Source organism: Chelonia mydas, chromosome 19 (assembly GCF_015237465.2).
Source record: "Chelonia mydas isolate rCheMyd1 chromosome 19, rCheMyd1.pri.v2, whole genome shotgun sequence".
NCBI classification, from domain to species: domain Eukaryota; kingdom Metazoa; phylum Chordata; order Testudines; family Cheloniidae; genus Chelonia; species Chelonia mydas.
The window spans coordinates 3,072,398-3,090,984 of NC_051259.2; the positions used below are offsets into that span (position 1 = coordinate 3,072,398).

General features: G+C 51.0%; 1 protein-coding gene across 3 annotated transcripts in view; it reads left to right on the forward strand.

The window, feature by feature from the left end:
• The window catches only part of COL8A2 (collagen type VIII alpha 2 chain), a 136,363-nt gene that overhangs the window by 69,507 nt on the left and 48,269 nt on the right, over nucleotides 1–18,587 (forward strand). Inside the window, exon 1 of one of the 3 annotated variants that reach the window (XM_043532152.1) lies at nucleotides 18,167–18,264. The exons of 1 other annotated variant lie outside the window; for it this stretch is intronic. The gene's annotated coding sequence lies outside the window, so the exon portion shown is untranslated. Of the gene's footprint in view, nucleotides 1–18,166; nucleotides 18,366–18,587 lie in introns of those variants that run through there. One more of the 3 variants, XM_043532151.1, reaches the window with a different exon arrangement.

The following is an 18,587-nucleotide window of genomic DNA, read 5'->3' on the forward strand; positions in this document are numbered from 1 at the left end:
TTAACATATGGTTTCAGCAAAATCTTATCATGCTGGTTTTAAAAGGTGCTCAATTAAAACGTTTTGGCAGGCTGGGATTTGCTGGAGCTAATAAAAGATCTGTACACCAAGTTACTTCCACAAAACAGTCACCGTACTCTGCATACAAGCTGCTTGTCGTTAAGGGAGCTTGTTCCATGAATTAACAGCATAGCTGTGGTGTTTGGAAGCCAGCCCGTGGGTAATTGCAGAGATAAGCAAAGAAAGCAAGCCGCTGAATGGAGAGGCTATTAAAGGCAAGAAACAGGGTGGTCTGGATTGGAAACCCCTCACTCTGTGGATACTGGCTGCCCTACTGAATACACTATCAAACCCCATGTTGCTGCTGTTCTCAGAGGACAATGTCCAGAAACGACACAATAATGAGAATGGTGCAATATTCAGCAATTGAGTTTCATGTTCGTATTATCCCTGGAAGATGCGGGAGGGTGGCGGGGACAGATCCTCAGCTGCCGTAAATCAGCATCGCTCCTTAGGATCCAGCCTGGTATATCCAGCCCTCAAAGTGCCCTCCAGGGTGCTGTAACTGAAGTTTCATTGGTGGACTAGGGAGCCGAAGGGGGGTGGTTTGATTCCGATCAGATTTCCCATGCAGTACCACGTGGCTACCTAATGATAAAGGGTCAGGAAGCCCTAAATCAACATTAAGCTTCCCTCCCTCTGTGTTTTTTCTCATGCAGTCACTGTCAGGACACTGTGGTTAAACCCCTGGCTGGGAAAAGCAAACACACAGTCCCTGGAGAATCCAGTTTTACCAAAGAGCCAGAACTCTTGGGGTGTAATTCACACTCTGCAGACTTCTGGACGATAGCACCTAGAGGTGCCAGAGAAGCACAAGGCCCCTTGTGCTGGGTGGTGGAGAAGCGGTCCCTGCTCCAAAGGGTTTACAGTCTAAAGAGACAGGACAGACAAAGGGAGGAGCGCTATCCCCATTTGCCAGCTGGTGATCCAAGGTGCAGAGAGAGTAAGTGACTTGCCCAAGGGCATACAGAGTCCCTGTGGGAGAATCAGGGAAAACCGATCTGCTGAGTCCCAGAACTGGGCCTTAACCAGAAGCCCATCCCTTCTCTCATACTGCTTCCTGTATCTGGGTCAACATCCCTCTTCTTCCTATGCACATGTCACCAGAGGATCTCACACAAAGGTGCGTAAGTATCATTAGCCCTATTCAGAGGGCGGAAACTGAGGTACAGAGAGGGGAAGTAACTTTGCCCAGGGGATACTTAGCAAGTCAGTTTGAGAGCTGAGACTAGGACCCAGCAGTCCTGACTCCATGTCCCCTGCTCTAATCGCTCCCCAGCACACCCTGCAGCTTTCTATGCAGCACAGTCTCAATGATCTGAGCCCCGATTAACTAGCCGTCTTGGTTATCCACAATAGGGCTGTTTTACCCAGAGGCTTTCCCATGCAGAGTCTGTAAGTCCTGCGGCCGGACAGCCTGTGGAGCTGTTTCTCACATAAAAGGTGTTTCAAACCAGCTGCACAGAGGTAGTTGTCAGCAGAGGTCAGGAGACAGTTAAGACAGATATTTTTTCAGATGATCTTTGAAAATTAGTGGAGATGGCAGGGGCTTGCCAGAGCTGGAGAGATTCTGCGGAGGAGCAGACAGGCGGCTAGCGGCAGGTGAACAGAGCGTGGGGAAAGGGGGCAATTCAAGGGACAGGAGCTGTGAGTTCAGCAGGAGGAAAGCCAAGCAGTTCTGTAACTATATACTCTAGTTCTGAGCCGCGGAGGTCCAGTATGTCCTTATGCTTTGTTCGCTTGAGCGAGCTTCGCTGGGGACCAGCTCCCTTGGGCCCATTTGATCAGTGGCTGTCGGTTTCGGGGGCTTCCAGGGTTGGGGCTACAGTATGCATGCGCACGGAGAACCGGATGAACCAATTTGATGCTAATGCTGCCACCCGTCAGCGGGGTGTTCCCTGAAGAGATGACGGGCCACAGCAGCCAAAACTGGGACGTCCCGCTGTGGGGTCAGTGGAGGGAGTAGGAGGACCAGACCAGTCTTGGTATCCAGGTTGCTGCAGTGATCCCTGGGGTGACAGAGACGCTGATGCACCCCGCGGGGTCCGGGTGCAGCAAAGCGAGCGGATTGCTAGGCAGCAGCCAGCTGGGGTGGAACAACTATCTGTAGGAGCAGGCAGACGTTCAAACCTCTGTTGCTGCTTTTTTTCTTGGACACGCAGCACCCGGGGGCCTGTGCTCGATATTCCCCAATCTTCCTCCTCCCGCTGGCTGACTTGAGGAATCAAGGTGGAGAAACGGAGCAGGAAGGGCCAATAAAATAGATTCGTTCCCCAGTCGAGTGAGCAGTAAACTCCAACTCCGGGGGCAGCCATCCTCACGTGCTCGAGGTGCAGGGGCTCGGTGAGGATCTGGCTGGGCGTGGACAGCCGTGTGTCTCCGCAGTTCTAGCGAGCCTTCCAGCCTAAAGGAAAAGGCTGCTCGGCACGAAGCTCCGAAATGGTGCAGCTGAGGAGCAGACCCTGCCCTGGTGTGTTTGGAGATGTTCTCTCTCCGTGCACACAGGCTGGCTCTGCTGGTTGGCACATGGGGAGCTGTGTGCCCAGGCAGAGAACGTGGCTGGGCATGGGCAGGTTATAAGTAAATGAACTTCCAGGAAGGAAGCAGTCCTAGTACATGTGAGCATGACAAACACACCCGAGAGTCTCAGCACAGGGCCCTCAGGGTGTTTGAGCTCTCCACTCCCCCTGAGATTCATAGGAAGGAAGGAAAGGTGGATCCAGACCCCTAGGTCTGAACGCGCTCTTTAAGTTAGGCAATAGATTCTCCCACTGGTTGGGCAGGCAGGGCCTGGGGAATCTGGATGAGCTCCACAGCAAAACAGGTTTTAGAGATATTTTGAAGTAATCAAAAGCTGAATCTAAACCTGTCTGATAGCAAAATCCCAAGCCCCCTGTAGGTGTGTGTGGGGGGGTACTGCATAATAGAGGTAGTCAACAGTAATTATTTTCTGTGAGAAATTTCAAATGAAAAGAAGTTTTTTAGTTTCTTTTGAATTTTTAAGGGAAATGTTCCATTTTTCAAAAGGAAAAACCCACCTCCAAACCCAGCAAATGTTGTGTGTGGGGTGGGGGAAATCAGACCCTTCCTCTCCTCCCTTTCCTCACTCTCACCATTCCACCCCTGCCAGTGGCAACATGGAAGAAGAGGGGAGGGGGACAAAGGAAGGGGACAGACAGACAAGTCCTTTTTCAGAAACAAAATAAAATGGTTTTGTAAAACAGAAATTTTCTTGCAAAACCTTTCATTTAAGTGTTTCAAATAAAAAAAAAATTTCGCCCTGTTCCTGGTGCAGTTACGTGTCACTGCTGCGCTCTGCTGGCTGGAATGTAGAGCCTGCTGCAGTACGGGTCCTTAGCGTGGCATTCCCCTCTTGGGACAGAAGCCCACAGAGGTTATGAGCTCTAAAACTACGGCCCACCCAGAGATTTGCCTCTGGACCAGGAGTTTTGGAGGCTCGTGTGTTCGGAGCAGAATGTGCCGCGTTCTAACGCACTGTGCAGTTTAGCTGTTTGTTTATTGTCCTAGGTGAGTTAATGTCTGATACAATGCTTCATATTTGCAGCCATCACATCTTGGGGCTGGGTCCCCACCCCAAACCCCATGTGTCTCCGGTACCAAGCTTTGCTGTAGTAACTAAAACATCAGTCTGTTTTGCTGATGCCTTAACTGACAGCTCAAAATGAGCCTGCATAGGGAGTTAATTAGACTGTTCAAGATCCCAAATTGCTCACATAAAATTATGTACCGGTGAAAGTGTACAAACAGAGACTGCCGAAAATCAAGCCTGCCCAGGACCCAGGTTCCATGTTTTGCCTGCTACAGCTGAGGCCAATCGCTAGCTATGAAAGCCAGGGAAGGAATTCAGCTGCCTTTTCTTTCTTATGTCATTGATCAAAGCTGGAGAATCTGAATTCCAGTCTTGGCTGGTAAGAGCCTCCAGTAATGTATTTTCAGGAATAGACTCTTAATTTTACACCTGTGATCAACTGTGGGCACCAGTGACCAAATTCACAGGCCATGAACTCATGCAATGGTGAAAATTGAGACTAACCCACTGAAATTGCTAGAATTACATTTACTGCAAAATTGGTATCAGTGTGGGGAGAGTAAGGGTCTCTGGGCCAGATTTTCTGAAGAGCTTAGCATGTTGGGTATCAAGCACTCATTCAAATGTGGCCAGAAATCCTGGGTGCTGAGTGCATTTGCAAATCCAGCCCTTATTTCTGTCCCTAAATGAGAGCTGAGCTCTGTTTAACCATCTAGCCCTGACTGTGGGTGCTGCGTACCTGAAAATCGGGCCCAGAGTCCTTTAAAAATTTGGCCCTACGTGTCTAACTACTGGATTGTGGGTCAAAAAAAAATCTGGGTGCAAGCTGTATAATGTGGATCTTTGCTGTCTGAATCATGGGGGCAGACAAGTATTTAATCAGAGGCCATGCTGTGGCCCATTTGGATATATATCCCTCTTTTGATCACCTAGTTTGCATGGGAATTACACCGGGACTGCTTATTCTGTGGCTTGTAACAGAACAGTAATTCCATGTTCCTACCTGATCTGATTCCGAACCAAACTTCCTCAGACTTTTACAATTAGCAGGCCCCACTGTCGTTAGGGTCACACTTTTACCAATCCCTGAGGAATTGCCGTGTCTTGGGTCTGAGTGACCATACCTAGATAATCCAGTAGGCGTAATGTTCTTCGAAGGAATATCAGAGGAAGTCCTAGTGGTAAGCCACATGTTGTAGTGTGCAGCCAGTAATTGCCATGTAACCCGTGCTCTGGTTTAGATGGCAGGAATAACTACATGTTTGCTTCCTAATTATGTGGTGCTTACCACGAAATTAGACAATCAGCAGCTACCCCTAGAGCGGAGGGTTTAGATGACAGTTCCGAGTAGTGGTGTATTTTTTCTTTCTTGACAAGTGACTGGCGTTGGCAGACACAGCCAGCACCGCAGGGGCATGAGCAGCTTGCTCCTAGAGCAAAGAGAAACACCCAGGCTTGCGATGGAGTTTCTTCTCCAGCCGATCCTCCTTGCCTGGGGAGGCAGGCTGGGAGGTTGCTGGGGGGGAAAGCATTGCACTCCCCAGAAACCCAAAGCCCTAGGACAGGATCTTAGTTTTCAACTGGTGCAACTTCAATGGTTTCCATGGAGCCAGTCCTGATACCCTGCCCGGTGCGACACTGGAAATCAGCCTGTCTCTTGGAAGGGGTATGTTTCCCCTGCCCCCACCCATCCCCTCACTCCATCTTTTTCTGTTTGCTGGACTCTCTCTAGGAATTTGTATGGCTTTCTCCCCATCCCTCTTGTGTCTGAGACTGGGATGATCTGTTCCCTTGTGCCCCAGCTCACAACTTTTCCCCTTCAGTTAAACTTTCCTGGAGAAGGAATATTTTAAACTCGCAACTCATCCCCCCCGAAACAACCAGTCTCTTGGTCGTCATGGGGCTCGAACCAGGATTTCTGGCATTAAGAGTGTGAGCCTTGATAGCTCGAGTAAGGGATTAAGCCTGGTAGCAGTGAGCTGCAAAAGTCTCTTGCTGTCTGTGGTCTCGTAACACACCATGTACAGAAAGTCACTAATCCATCTGCGCTGCTCTCCGGCCTGCCTCTAGCATCTCCGGACCTGGATGAAGGCACTTCATTTTCCTTGGCAACCAGTGCTGGCTGAAAGAGCAGTCAGTTCCCCACCACCGCCTTTGCTGAAAGAGCAAAGGTTTCTCCAGCCGCTACGCTCTTGTTAACTACCAGCGTGCAAGCTACAAAGATGTGCAAAGTTCCACGTGCAAAACTTCCTCCTGTGTGTGAGGCAGTACTGGGAAGTTAAATCAGTGCCTGTGTTTGGGGTTATATAAGGACTGTTATTTAACCACAATACTTTGGCAGGCGCATGCTTCATGGAGCAGGCAGGAGGAGTCCTTGCCTTTGAATCAGAAGCAGCAGGATCTTTACCAGTTGCTCGGAATACATCTTGTGTGTGTGAGTCCTGCACTTAGTGTCAGATGCCCTGCACCTCTGCTGCCATCAGGTTAACTTTTAGTCTCTCTCCTGTAAGCGAATGCAGTGTACATGGCTCAGATACTGCAGCAGGACAGTTAAGAGGGACAGAAATACAGATATTAATTGTGATAGAAATCGTAGCAACAATCTGTATTTTTTTCCAATGTGGCTTTAGCTCTTTTAGGTCTCCTTGATTTGCATGTTTTGTACCAGGGTCTGTAATAGGCAAATGATCTCATGCCAAGGAACAGAGCCTGCAGCTACAGAGGCTGTTTCATGGGACTAACTTAAAACTCAAAAGCTCTGGGGGTGGCAGGAAGCTGAGTGCTTACAGGGTGGGGTGTTTTTCTTTCTTCAAGGAAAATGTTTTCTTTTTCCTTCTGATTAAGCACAGGGAAGATTTTGAATCCCGTGCAGTGCAGACAGCAGCTTTTGTCGGCATCAGGTGTTGTGCATTTAAACCTCTGCCAGTGCCAAAAATCTCCCAGAATATCACTTTTCTATGAGAGGGGAGCTAACAATCAAGATCTCTGGCTATTGCAGTCTGACTTGTAAAAACGTCCCGTTCGTTCTTTTTCTTTCTTTTCTTTCTCATGTGTAACACACACCAAAGCCCCCATCTTTTATCTGCTCCTGGAGCGTATTCAGCCGAGCATTAGGCTTGGAATATCTCTCTGTTTTATCTTTAAAAATTACCAGGAGGATGGAGTGGTTTGATTGGACAAGGAAATCTCCAAAACCATGCTGGTTTCCAGCCCACCCACATTGGTCAGGACTTCTTTTTGGTCTGGTTACCTAGTTAAAGTATCAATCCGCTGCCTTAAACTGACAGACTCAAGCCACCTTCGGAATGTGTGTGGGAGCATGCTGGGCATTTTCCAGCTGTCCTTTCTCTTTTACAGCCAGCTGCCTCTATCGTTCCAGAGATGGGTCCAGCCCGCAGGGATGAGCCTGCAACCAAGCTGCAGAGCTCAGGTGCAGAGTCCCGACTCCTCCTGAAAGTCTGAGGCTGTTCGGACTGGGGTGGAGAATAGTGAGGGAGTTGGCTCTGGATGCATCCCTATGTGATGCATTACAGTTCCGTGTTTGTGTTTTATCATACTGGAGATAAATGTGATGTCACACACTCTAGCCAGTGACCTCACTAAACAGATTAGGCAGGAAGCAATTTCTTTACACCCAAGTCTTGCTTTGAGTTTCAGGTCCAAATGGCCTCTTAAAAAAAAATTCAAAGTGATGTTTGGTTTGAAATGGTTTGTTCCAGTTTTACTCTCTCACGCAGCTCTGATGTATCTACCCAGGGCCGCTCAATGGGAGAGACAGGCCAAGTCAGAGCCCTGCAGCCCTGCGTTTTCCCACACGTTGGTAGTGGGGTTTGGTTCCGTTCTGCCATTGAGCTGGGGGAAGCTAGGAAGTCCAGATCTGCAACTGAACTGCATCAAATTTCAGAGCAGGGGTTTTGGTCATTGAACTTCCCTAATCGTAACCTGGGTCTGGATGAAGCTGGGATAAGAGTCTGAGTCTGCAGTGGACCGAAGTGAGTTTTGCAGGCTCCAGATTTGATCCAAGTGGCATTTTGTTGGAAAGTTTTCTGTTGGACAGAAGCCGACACAGAGAGAGAGAGAGAGAAGCCGGGGAGACTTTAAACAAGGAAGCGCAGAGAGCCATCCGATCCGCTGTGAGCACGCCCAGCCGTTGAGTGCTCCAAGGAGCACGTCTCCAACACCTCCGAGTCCCGACTGCAGCACGTGGCGAGAGTGACGGGTTATGTCACTTGCCTACTCAGCTTCCTTTCTTCTTTCCTCAGTAAGCACCAGCACTGCCTCCTCCCCCCACCTCCGCTTTTTAACATCCTGTTTGTGGGCTCGATCCTGCAAAGTGCTGAATACTCTGGCCTGGCTCCAGCAAAGCGCACGCTTAGATGGTTAGCACGTGCCTGAGTCCTGTGCTGAATCGGAGCCGGAGGGCCTGGCACGGTGCGGGGTCGAGGCCGATGTCCCCCTCCATCTGGCTACAGTTGCCCCATATTCTCCTACCCTCGCCACAGCGCATGATGTAGGTGGCTGCAGCATCACTCCTCTCGGGAGGGCTGCACGGCTTCTGGTCGGGTTGATTCTCGTTCCTGGCAGCCGGCGTTCTCGAAAGGCAATGGTGTGAGTGCCCAGGTGGTTCAGTTCCCGCTGGTCCTGCTGCAGCATCGCGAGCGGCTGAAATGTTCAATTCTCATGCCACAATTCTTGCCCCAGATAATGCAGGAGTGAGGCCGGGGGCCAGAGGATGCAGCTGGGGCAGGACAGCGCCTGCGCTTTGCTGCACTTTCCCCTTCACTCTCGTATGATGTTATTTTTTAAATTATTGGTGTTGATCGCTAACATTTTAACGCTCCTGGGTGGGATTTTCAAAAGCGCCCAGGGGCCGAGTCCTGGGACCTGACTACAAGTGTTGGAGTCTGAAAACTAACTGCCCCTCTCGGTGTCTGGCCGGGCTGGGGGTCGGGTCTGCTGCTCTTCTCCTGCCCGTGGGGTCAAGGTGGTGGCAGCTCCAGACGGAGTGCTCTGACGAGTCGCAGAGCCGTTCCCTGCAGCACACGCCCAATGCAGTGGGGGGCAGCGGCTGGCAAGAGCGGGGCGTCCCCGCCCCACGGGCAGGATGCAGCCGCAGTGGCACTGATGAAGGGGCGGGGTCAGGTCAGATCAGGTTGGAAACAGACTCAACCCTCTTGTGCCTGGGTCCAGGTTGGGCTTCAAAAGTTAGGCCTGAGCAGACTTCTACCTAGGTGACTTAGGAGCACAAGCCCCACTGAAAGTCAGTGGGGGACTGGGTACCTAGCTCGCGTAGGTGTTTTTGCAAACCCTACTGTTGGTAAGGCAGGAATGTGATCGGGGGAACCGATGCTGGAGTTAACAGCTGGATAACGCAGAGCTGACGCCCCGGCAGCTGCTGTAATTCTGTTGGGGCGTCCACTCTGCTCTGTTCTCTAGAGATTCTCTTACTGCTCTCAGCGCCTTCGTATTGGGCCGCCCGTTTTGCAAAAGAGCCAGATACCTTCTCTTTAGTTTGCATTGGGACTGGGGCAGGGGATCAGAGTTCTCTGCCTTTGATAGGTTAGAGAGTTGCAAAGAAAGTTGGGTTGTGGGGGGAGTTTGAGAATAGTTAACGATCCTTGGTTGGGGGTTGCTGCTTTGCCCCCTGCAGTGGAATGAAGTTTCTTTCATGCCTCTAAATAATAGTCTGAAAAGGACATGGCTTATTGTCATCAAACAAAAGGTCTGTCTGCTCCCTGTCCAAACCTGTTGGGGGAGAGCAGGGAGCGAGCTGCACTTGAAAGACCCACTTGCCCTCCCCAGCCCTTTGCTGATCTCTGTTTCAGGGCTGGGGTAGCCTGGCTTCTCCTTAAAACAACGGAGCACTCTTAATCCACCCACACGGGGTCACTGGATGGGACTCCAGAGCTGCTTCCCTAGGAGACACTGAAGCCAGCCCAAAAGCCCAGACAAGGATGCAGTTTGGTTTTCAGTTAATTTTTATGCCTGATCCTGATTTGCTCACTGAGCGTCTGTTTAATCCCAGCCCAGCAGCTGGGGTGCAGGGGGCATTATGGCTATGGGCCCCCCCACAAATTTGCACACCTCTTAGCCAGGTTCTTCTTTCCGGCATAAATCCCCAGCTCTGGATGGAATCTTACCTCCCTCTACACTGGGCAGCCCACCAGCGATCTGTGTTGCTGCTGTGTCCTGATCCAAGGGTCCTGGCTCTGTCCAATGGCAAAGGCTATTTGGATCCTCTGGACTGGGAAACCCTTAGCCTGCTGTTTCAAATGCTGTTTGACTGGCGAGGCTGCAGCCAGCTTGCTGAGCCCTACCTCAGATAGTGCCACACCCCTCCCGGAATGAACTTTTACTGATTTGTTTAAACAAGTTTTCCATTTGACTGACCTTAAAGCACAGTCACGGAGCCCCCGCGGATCAAATGTATTGACTTAAAAAATAATTAGGGTTGAAGTGAGCGGGAGCCCGGCCTGCCTGCCAGACCTGCGATTAATATTTAAATAACAGGGCTCCTAAATCAACAGCAGCTTTTTGAACAAGCCCAGGGTTGTGCCGAGAGAGAGGAAGGGCATGTGATTGTGCAGCTCGGAGTACAGTCATGCCTCTTCCGAATCAGGGCCATGCCCGGGCCTTCGACATGTCTGGGAAGCAAAAGGGGAGAAGAAGCAGAGATGACAAGATTTCGGACTGAAATAGCCCAAGTGCCACATGCTATGAGCTTTGTGGTTGAATGAGCCGAGAGACAGATGGTAACAGAACTACTGCAAAGCCTCCAACTCTTGGTTCTCCTTGGAGAAGAAGGTGAATTTCTTGCCTCTTTCTCTTTAAGTGTGAGATTTCTGTATTTATTTATTTTACGCTTTTATTTGATGCCAGGAGTTTTTAATGCGACTGCTTATTGAGTGGCTGGGGAATAGACACTTGCATATTTAATAACCCGGACTGATTAGGTGCCAAGGGTCTCCGAACGTTACTGCAGCCATGGAACCAATTAATCGGAGGCCAGATTCTGTGCTCCTTAATGGAGCAAAACACTCACTGTTTTGCTCTATGGAGGGCAGAAGGATGCAGCCCCTAGGACCAGAGTCTCAGCTGGTGTAAATTGGCGTAGCTCCACCGAAGCCCCACAGAATTACTCCCATTGCCCCGGTGGAGGACTGGGCTCCTAACACTGTGGCAGGGACTGTTAGAGGAGGCACTTGTGGTGGGAACTGAATAGAGGCGCAGCACGGGCGGTGGAGTTTAGTATCTACTCTCCTACCCAGCCAGGCCGCAGGTCTGATGTGATGCACAGCCGCTTCCCTGGGACGTGCTCCCATCTCTCTTCCCTCCCGCACAGCTGGAGTTTGGCACCTCGTCCCTCTCTTCACTGCCGGACTCGAGTTCACAGCCCTGGCCCGAGCCAGTGCAGACACTTCCTTTTGGCAGAGTTTTAAATGGAGCTGAGGGGAAAGGACAGTGGTAGTGATACCAGGGCACCTAGTGGGATGGGGGGAGAACCTACAGCCCGTTCATCCTCTGCAAGAATTCTCTCATTGCCAGCTCTCTGGATTCTGTTTTCCACGCAATAGCAGGACGGCACGCTCTTGGTAATGTGCCGCTTTCAAAGGGATCCTGGAAAGCAGGGAGTCCCCAAGATGCCACCCCATTGTACCAGCTGTTTTCACATGTGCAGCTGAGCGCCCAGACGACCTCATAAGCTCGTCTCTTTCAACCCGCTACTGTCACCCCCACTTCCTCTGCCTTAGTGTTGCTTACGCAGCAGCAGGGAGCATGCTTCCCCGCATGGGTCGACAGACACATGCTCGCTCCACGCACGCGCTCTCCCCAAAAAGAGCAGTGTGGCTGCAGCAGTGCGCGCAGGGGCTCGGGATAGCCACCCGCGTGCCGTCCCTCCTGGATCCGTGCTTGGCTGATTGACCCGCACCGCCACTGCGGCCACATTGCTATTTCCAGCACCAGCCTATGTCTGTCCACCTGTGCTGGGAAGCACCTTCCCATCTGCAGTGTGGACACACCAGGTGGCAGAACTGGTCTCTTCACCTCTACGGCCCCCTGTGCTGATCCTGTTCTCCCCATCATTTCTCCACACAAACACCGAATCGTTGGGAGTCTTCCCACAAAAGCAGCCCAGCACTGGGATAGCTGGGGGACTGAAGTGCACGGGCAGAGCAGTGGGGGAAGGGAGCCCAGGACTGGGATAGCAGGGGTCTGCGAGTGGGGATTGAGAGGCGTTAGCTGAGCTGTGGGGGAGGGGAGCACAGACTGGGAAGAGCTGGGGGGCTACCGCTCAGGATTGAGGGGGCTTGGAAGAGCTGTTGCTGGGGAGCCCCCCCAGCTGGAATAGCAAGGGTACTGCGAGTCTGGACAGAGATGCACTGGCAGAGCTATGTGCAAGAAGCACAGATACCCCTCCCTCCCCATTCCACCCCACCCCCAATAATCCAGCCTAGCGTAGGCTGTGTGATCTTTAAACAATCATTTAGATTCTCTCTGCGATGAGAGAGTCAAATCAATTGAGAAATGGCTCGGGTGGAAGCTGGAAACCCAGCTCTGCTTACAATACACAGTAAGGTGAGTCCCATTTAGAGACTGAGACCTCAGTGCCCTTGTCTGCTTTGAACAGGAGCCCTGGAGCCTGTGCACAAAACGCCGGCGGGGGGGGGGGGTCTGTTTCTGGGGCCGTGCCCAGTGCCAGCAGTCACAGCAAGAGGCCCGTTTTCACAGGAGACAGATCTTTCCCACTGTAAAGGAGCTAGGGGTGCACAGATGTTCCTCACCCAGTTTGCACGGCTTGGAACGTCAGCGCTGTCTGGAAACTGGGCAAATCCAGCCATTAGTGTCATCCTCCGCATGTGAAACGCACTTGCTGTGGGTGGTAATTTGAGGCAGGTGGGAGCTGGGATGGTAGCTCCCTATGACATTGATCCTGAGTTCCAGAAATGTGTGAGGTCTTGGAAGTCCTGCTGTTGGGGGGGGTGGGGGGGAACCTGCCAGGGAGACTCAGGCAGGGCTTCATTTGTGCCAGGGCTGAGCCCTGGCTCCTCTAGGCTTGGCAGTTCATAGCCCCAGCACCTCTGGGCTTACTGCATCCGTGTTGAAAGAAAACAAATTGCTTGAGCCCCGGCACCTCTTCCCTTGCAAGTTAAGCACTCATCTCAGACCGCATCTACATACTGGGGCTTCAGCCGTCCCTGACCAGCAAATGGTGTGAACCCCAACTTCAGACAAGGAAACTGCAGTTCACATTGGTTTCAAGCAGGGGCAAGGTCCACTGATGTAAAGTACAACTTTCCTTGGGTTCTACATAGTTGCAGTTACACTCCTGCCTAAATAGTGTCTGTTCCTTGTTAGCATGGAGAGGCCGTGACTGAGATCAGTGACTCATTGTGCTAGGGGCTGGACTGACACACAATGAGAGAGGCCCTGCCCTAAAAAACTTACAAACTAAAAACAAGGCCGACAAAGAGTGGAAGGGGGAAACTGAGGCACAGGGAGGTAAAATGACTAGCCCAAGTTCTCACCGTAAGTCAGTGGCAGAATCAGGAACAGGTTCTGAGGTCTGAGCACCAGGTCTGAGCACTCCCAGTCCAGGGCCACGCTGTCATTAGTGATGCTCTCAAGCTCCTGTGGTGTATTTTGTTTGCCAGCTAGACGACCTGCTGCCAAGTCGCTGTAAATGACAGCTCAGGGCAGCAAATGATACACAAGTGAACCTCCGGTGATGCCCTGAAACTCCTCGGGCAGATTAGCCCAGCCAGGGGCCTGCTGGAAGGTAGTTTTCATGCTGTGCTATGGCACTACTGTCAGGTCTTCTTTATCCATCATAAACGAGCAAAAAACAAACAAACCAACAACCCCAGAAGCTCTTCCCCCTCACCGCCTTTGCAGGTCACTTTTAAGTGTCTCTCTCTTCCTTTTCCACGTCTGGCCTTGCTGCTGCTCTGACCATACATCACTAATATACTACAGAATTACTTGCTATTGTGTAGCCCCCCACCTTTGACATAGGTGGGTGCTACAGATGAGATTGTTCCTATGAATGAGTTAGGCTGAAATGCATATGAGATACGCCTGTGTCTGGCTACCTTGAATTACAAACTGTCTAGGCCAGGGCTGGCCCTCCACATAACACAGGTTGACTTGATCTAGCATCCAGAATACAGTGAAACCACAACTGAGCCAAAACAGATGGGTTATTTTTGACTCTTCTTCTCCTCCCCCCGCCCTCGCCTGCCCCCTTCCCGCAGCTCTGGGTTTAATAAATGGTCGCGTGCAGTTTTGCAAACCAAAGTAGGTGAAAATTGTGCCAGTGGCTAATACACAGGCTTAGCTGCATTTCTGCAAACAAAGCAGGGGTGGCAGGAAGGCTCCCTCATTCAAAGCGTTTGTGTCTTGCTGCATAGGAACGAAAGGGGAATAGATGCCAGGAGCTTTGAAAAGCTTGGGAACGCTGGCACCTTCCACTCGGTCCCATCTGCCAGGTGCTGAGTTTACCCTCGTTTCCATCGAACTCGAGGGGAACTGGTCCCAGAGCTCTGCTGGCTGCTTTTCCCTGTATCCCAGCCGCTCTGCTCCATGAAATGGTGATTTAACGTCAGCCCCTGTTCTAGTTTCTGGTGTTTTGTTTCTTGGCCTGGCTAGAGTCTGGTGGAAGAAGAGAGGGTCCACTTTGCATTGCCTCCCTAGGACGGAGAATAGAAATGGGTGGTGTGCGGCTGTTATGCCCTATTACACCAGGTGCTGGGTGTGCTGAAGTAGCAGGTTGTGCCAGTGATGTGCTCTCCAGTTCCATCACTGGGAGTTCTGTGGAACTGAATGAAGCCGAGCTGAAACCATCTGAACAGGGTGTTCAGTAGCTGAGAGACAAGCAGTGTGGCCTAAACTGGAGGGTAGGGTCCTGGGATGGGACTCAGGAGACCTGGACTCTATTCCCAGCTCTGGCCTCCTGACTCAGAGTCTGTAGCATCACTTTAGCAGGTCCCAAAGCCGCTTCCTTTGAGAGTGTAGAAAATCATTTCAAACCATCCATGATCCCCTGGACTGATCAGAGCTTCCCGGGTGAAAGAGAGGAGGAAACCAGCACCGTTAAAAACTGTTTTATCATAACAGTAGCAAGGGAAAGGTAGCCATGGGGGGGATTCATGTAATTCAAAGCCCCCCTGCTTGACTGACTCTGAATCGGCCCTTCAGAAAGAGCAGGAATGCGGCGGCTTAAGCGGTTATCGCGTTAAAATGCAGCACACGCTGTTTGGGATAATGGCACATAACACGCGGATTCTTTATTCATGGAGTTGTCACCATGAAAAGCTGTTGACCCACAGTGGTCATTATGCGGGCACTGTGCTGGCCACTCATTCATCTGCATGGAAACCATGAAATACAAAGATGTGTATCTGTTCAGGCAGAGCAAGCCAGCCCAGTGGATAGGAGAAGGGAAGCTGAAAGTCTAACGGGGCGGGGCAGTGGCCGGGGGGCGTTCATTAAACTGCTTCACTTTTGGAATGCTTTGCTGAGCGGGGTACTCAGCGCTGTCACAGCATTTCACAGGGACAGCTTCTTTCACTCTCCTGAAAGATTGTATTTGACTTATTATGGGCCCATTAACAAACTCACTGCTAAATAGCCTTCGGGGTCCCAATGAGGTCACCTGCATTCTCTCTCTCCGTACACACACGCTCCTTTATGCCTGCTTCGACCTGCCCATGGAAAAGGCAAACTCTCCAGTTTGTGAAGAGCAGGCTATGCACTCTCGGAGAAGAGCCTTATGGGTCGCAATAGGGCACCAGGTCCTATAGAAATTCAGGAGGGGACTGTAGAAAGCCACAAACGTAAGCCGAGGTTTTGTGTAGTGTCTGTCTGGTTTTTTAAGCATCCTGTAGGCTTAGAATCATAGAATATCAGGGTTGGAAGGGACCTCAGGAGGTCATCTAGTCCAACCCCCTGCTCAAAGCAGGACCAATCCCCGACTAAATCATCCCAGCCAGGGCTTTGTCAAGCCTGACCTTAAAAACTTCTAAGGAAGGAGATTCCACCACCTCCCTAGGTAACCCATTCCAGTGTTTCACCACCCTCCTAGTGAAAAAGTTTTTCCTAATATCCAACCTAAACCTCCTCCACTGCACCTTGAGACCATTACTCCTTGTTCTGTCATCAGCTACCACTGAGAACAGTCTAGATCCATCCTCTTTGGAACCCCCTTTCAGGTAGTTGAAAGCAGCTATCAAATCCCCCCTCATTCTTCTCTTCCGCAGACTAAACAATCCCAGTTCCCTCAGCCTCTCCTCATAAGTTATGTGTTCCAGTCCCCTAATCATTTTTGTTGCCCTCCGCTGGACTCTTTCCAATTTTTCCACATCCTTCTTGTAGTGTGGGGCCCAAAACTGGACACAGTACTCCAGATGAGGCCTCACCAATGTCGAATAGAGGGGAACGATCACGTCCCTCGATCTGCTGGCAATGCCCCTACTTATACATCCCAAAATGCCATTGGCCTTCTTGGCAACAACGGCACACTGTTGACTCATATCCAGCTTCTGGTCCGCTGTAACCCCAGGTCCTTTTCTGCAGAACTGGCCCCTAGTCTGTAGTGGTGCATGGGATTCTTCCATCCTAAGTGCAGGACTCTGCACTTGTCCTTGTTGAACCTCATCAGGCTTCTATAGCAGGGGTGGGATTCGCTATGAAATTCTGTAGGAGGGTCCCCAAAACACAAAAGCCCAATAGAAAAGTGTTTGCCTATTAAATTCTATAGGGCTCTTGCGTCAAGGGACATGAAGGGTTCAGACCCTGGAGCCTGCTTTGTGAAGAAGCCCTCTCCTCTTGGCACAGAGCTTGGTACCCAGTGCCAACTGACTGTTTCCTGGGCATCCTTGGACCAAAGCACTAATTACCTTCCCTGGGCAAGTCTCAGGCTCTTTCACTCTGAGGGCCTGGAAAACTTAATGCAATTAATTATTTATCTAATTAATAAAGGAGGAGGAGGAGTCAGGGAAGGGATGTGATGGGCTATTTGTACGGAGGACACCAGTGCATTGCAAAGACGCCTCTTGGAGCAAGCAGACGCCAATTCTTTGTTGGCAGAGGGGACTTGAGCAAGGATGGGAAACCCTCCAGTCGCGGAGGGACCTTTCTCCACAGAGGAATGCATGCTTTGATCCTTTCTAGTGTCTCCTTTGCAGTCCAGAGGGCAGGGGGGAGAGGAGAGACCTTTTCTATTCCACCTTGGCTAGCGCAGGGTAAGTAATCCTGCCTGGCACTTGTAGAGCCAGCCCTCCTCTGCCCCATGGCATGCACATCTCCCCGGCAGTCACCCGGGCTTGTCCTCTGCTGCCTCCCCAGCTGTTGAACTCTGCTAGAAAAGCCACTCGCAACTTCGGCAGCTGTTTCTGCTTTTGAGTTTAATAGGAACTTTATGGACTGGGATTTCTCCTGATTTATTTATTTATTCTCCCACGAATGGTAAATAGCAGCACAGTTGAGATCCAGCACTTGCCATTCACATAGCACGACCCGAGCGCTTGGCTGTGGGCAGCGGGCCAAGCCCTGGAGTCGAACCAAAGAGATGGTGAGGTTTGCTGAATCATTGCACTCTGCTGGGGCCATGGCGTGGTCCTTGGGGGCCTGGAGCAGAGAATGAGCCTGATTAGGAAGGATTCCTGTTGGTTTTTTCCACCGCCTAGATACGGTCACCTTGAGAGGGCATTAGAATCAAGAGCGATCACTGCAAGAAAGAGCAATGGGCTGGAAGAACCTGAAGTTTGTCTCAAGGCTTGTGAATCCCTTATTCACCCTGGTGAGCAGTTCTTTACACTGGGAAAAGGACTGCTCGGGAGGGTTTGCAATCCAGCCCTTTGACATTTTATTTCAATTTATAACCAAAAAGGGGATCCTGGCCAGAAGACATCTTTGGAGTTGTTTTTACAAGTATGACCTGTATCTAAAAAAATGAACCCACCCCACAGCGTGCACCCGAGCAGCAAACGTCCCACCAGACAGAACAATTGACCGAGCCAAGGCAGTGTGTACACAGCAACAGCAGTGGGGGAATAATAATACTTAGCTGTCGTCTAGCACTTTTCATCGGTAGAGCTCAAAGTGCTTCACAGAGATCAGCGTCGTTATCCCCATTTTACAGATGGGGAAACTGAGGCACAGAGTGGGGCAGTGACTTGCCCAAGGTCACCCAGTGGCTGAGCCAGGAATAGAAGCCAGGTTTCCTGTGTCCCTGTCCAGTGTTCTAGCCACTGGGCTATACTGCCAAGCAAGGCTTTCCAAGGAGGAGAAAATCCCCTTGCATGAGCTGTACCTGCTGTGTTCCCACTCCAGACAGGTGTGAAGCTCAAGTTGCCTTCAGCAGCACAACCCTGCGTGAAGGCACCACTCTGGGGGGAAAGGCTTTTCTAAGACGAAATCTAAGTTCAGGCAACCCCCCGCCCTTCCCCAGCCCCAACCAGAACCCTTCCAAACTGCTAAAACCGAGCACTTTGTCCTGGAGCAGAGCATGCCAGTGTTTAGAGAAAACATGCAAGTGGGTCGACGTCACTGCTTGGCAAAGGACAATAAAAGTATTCAGTGTGCGATGAAGTCCTGCTACGGCGAGTAGGGAGGAAAGGCTGGACTCAAGAGACGGCAGCTCCTGGATACCGTCGGTGAGTGAAAGACAAACCCAGCTTCTCGGGACTTCTCATTCCAACGCGGGGCGAGAGAGGAAAGGCTTGCATCTTCGTTTCCAACAACAGCTCCATTCCAGGCAGGTTTTTTTCCCTCTGTCCCCCATCTAGTGTTCAGGAAAATCGAGACTCTCTTGAAGCTCAGTGAGTGAGCGTGTATTTAACCCCTATTATGGGTAGCAGGCTAAGGGCAGGGTTGTGCAAAAACTTTGAATGGCTCGTATTGTGTCGTGATGCACTGTCCTTCGGGCTACTGAGCCGGGGGAGAGGAACGTTTGCTTTTATTGGTAGGAACCTAGTTT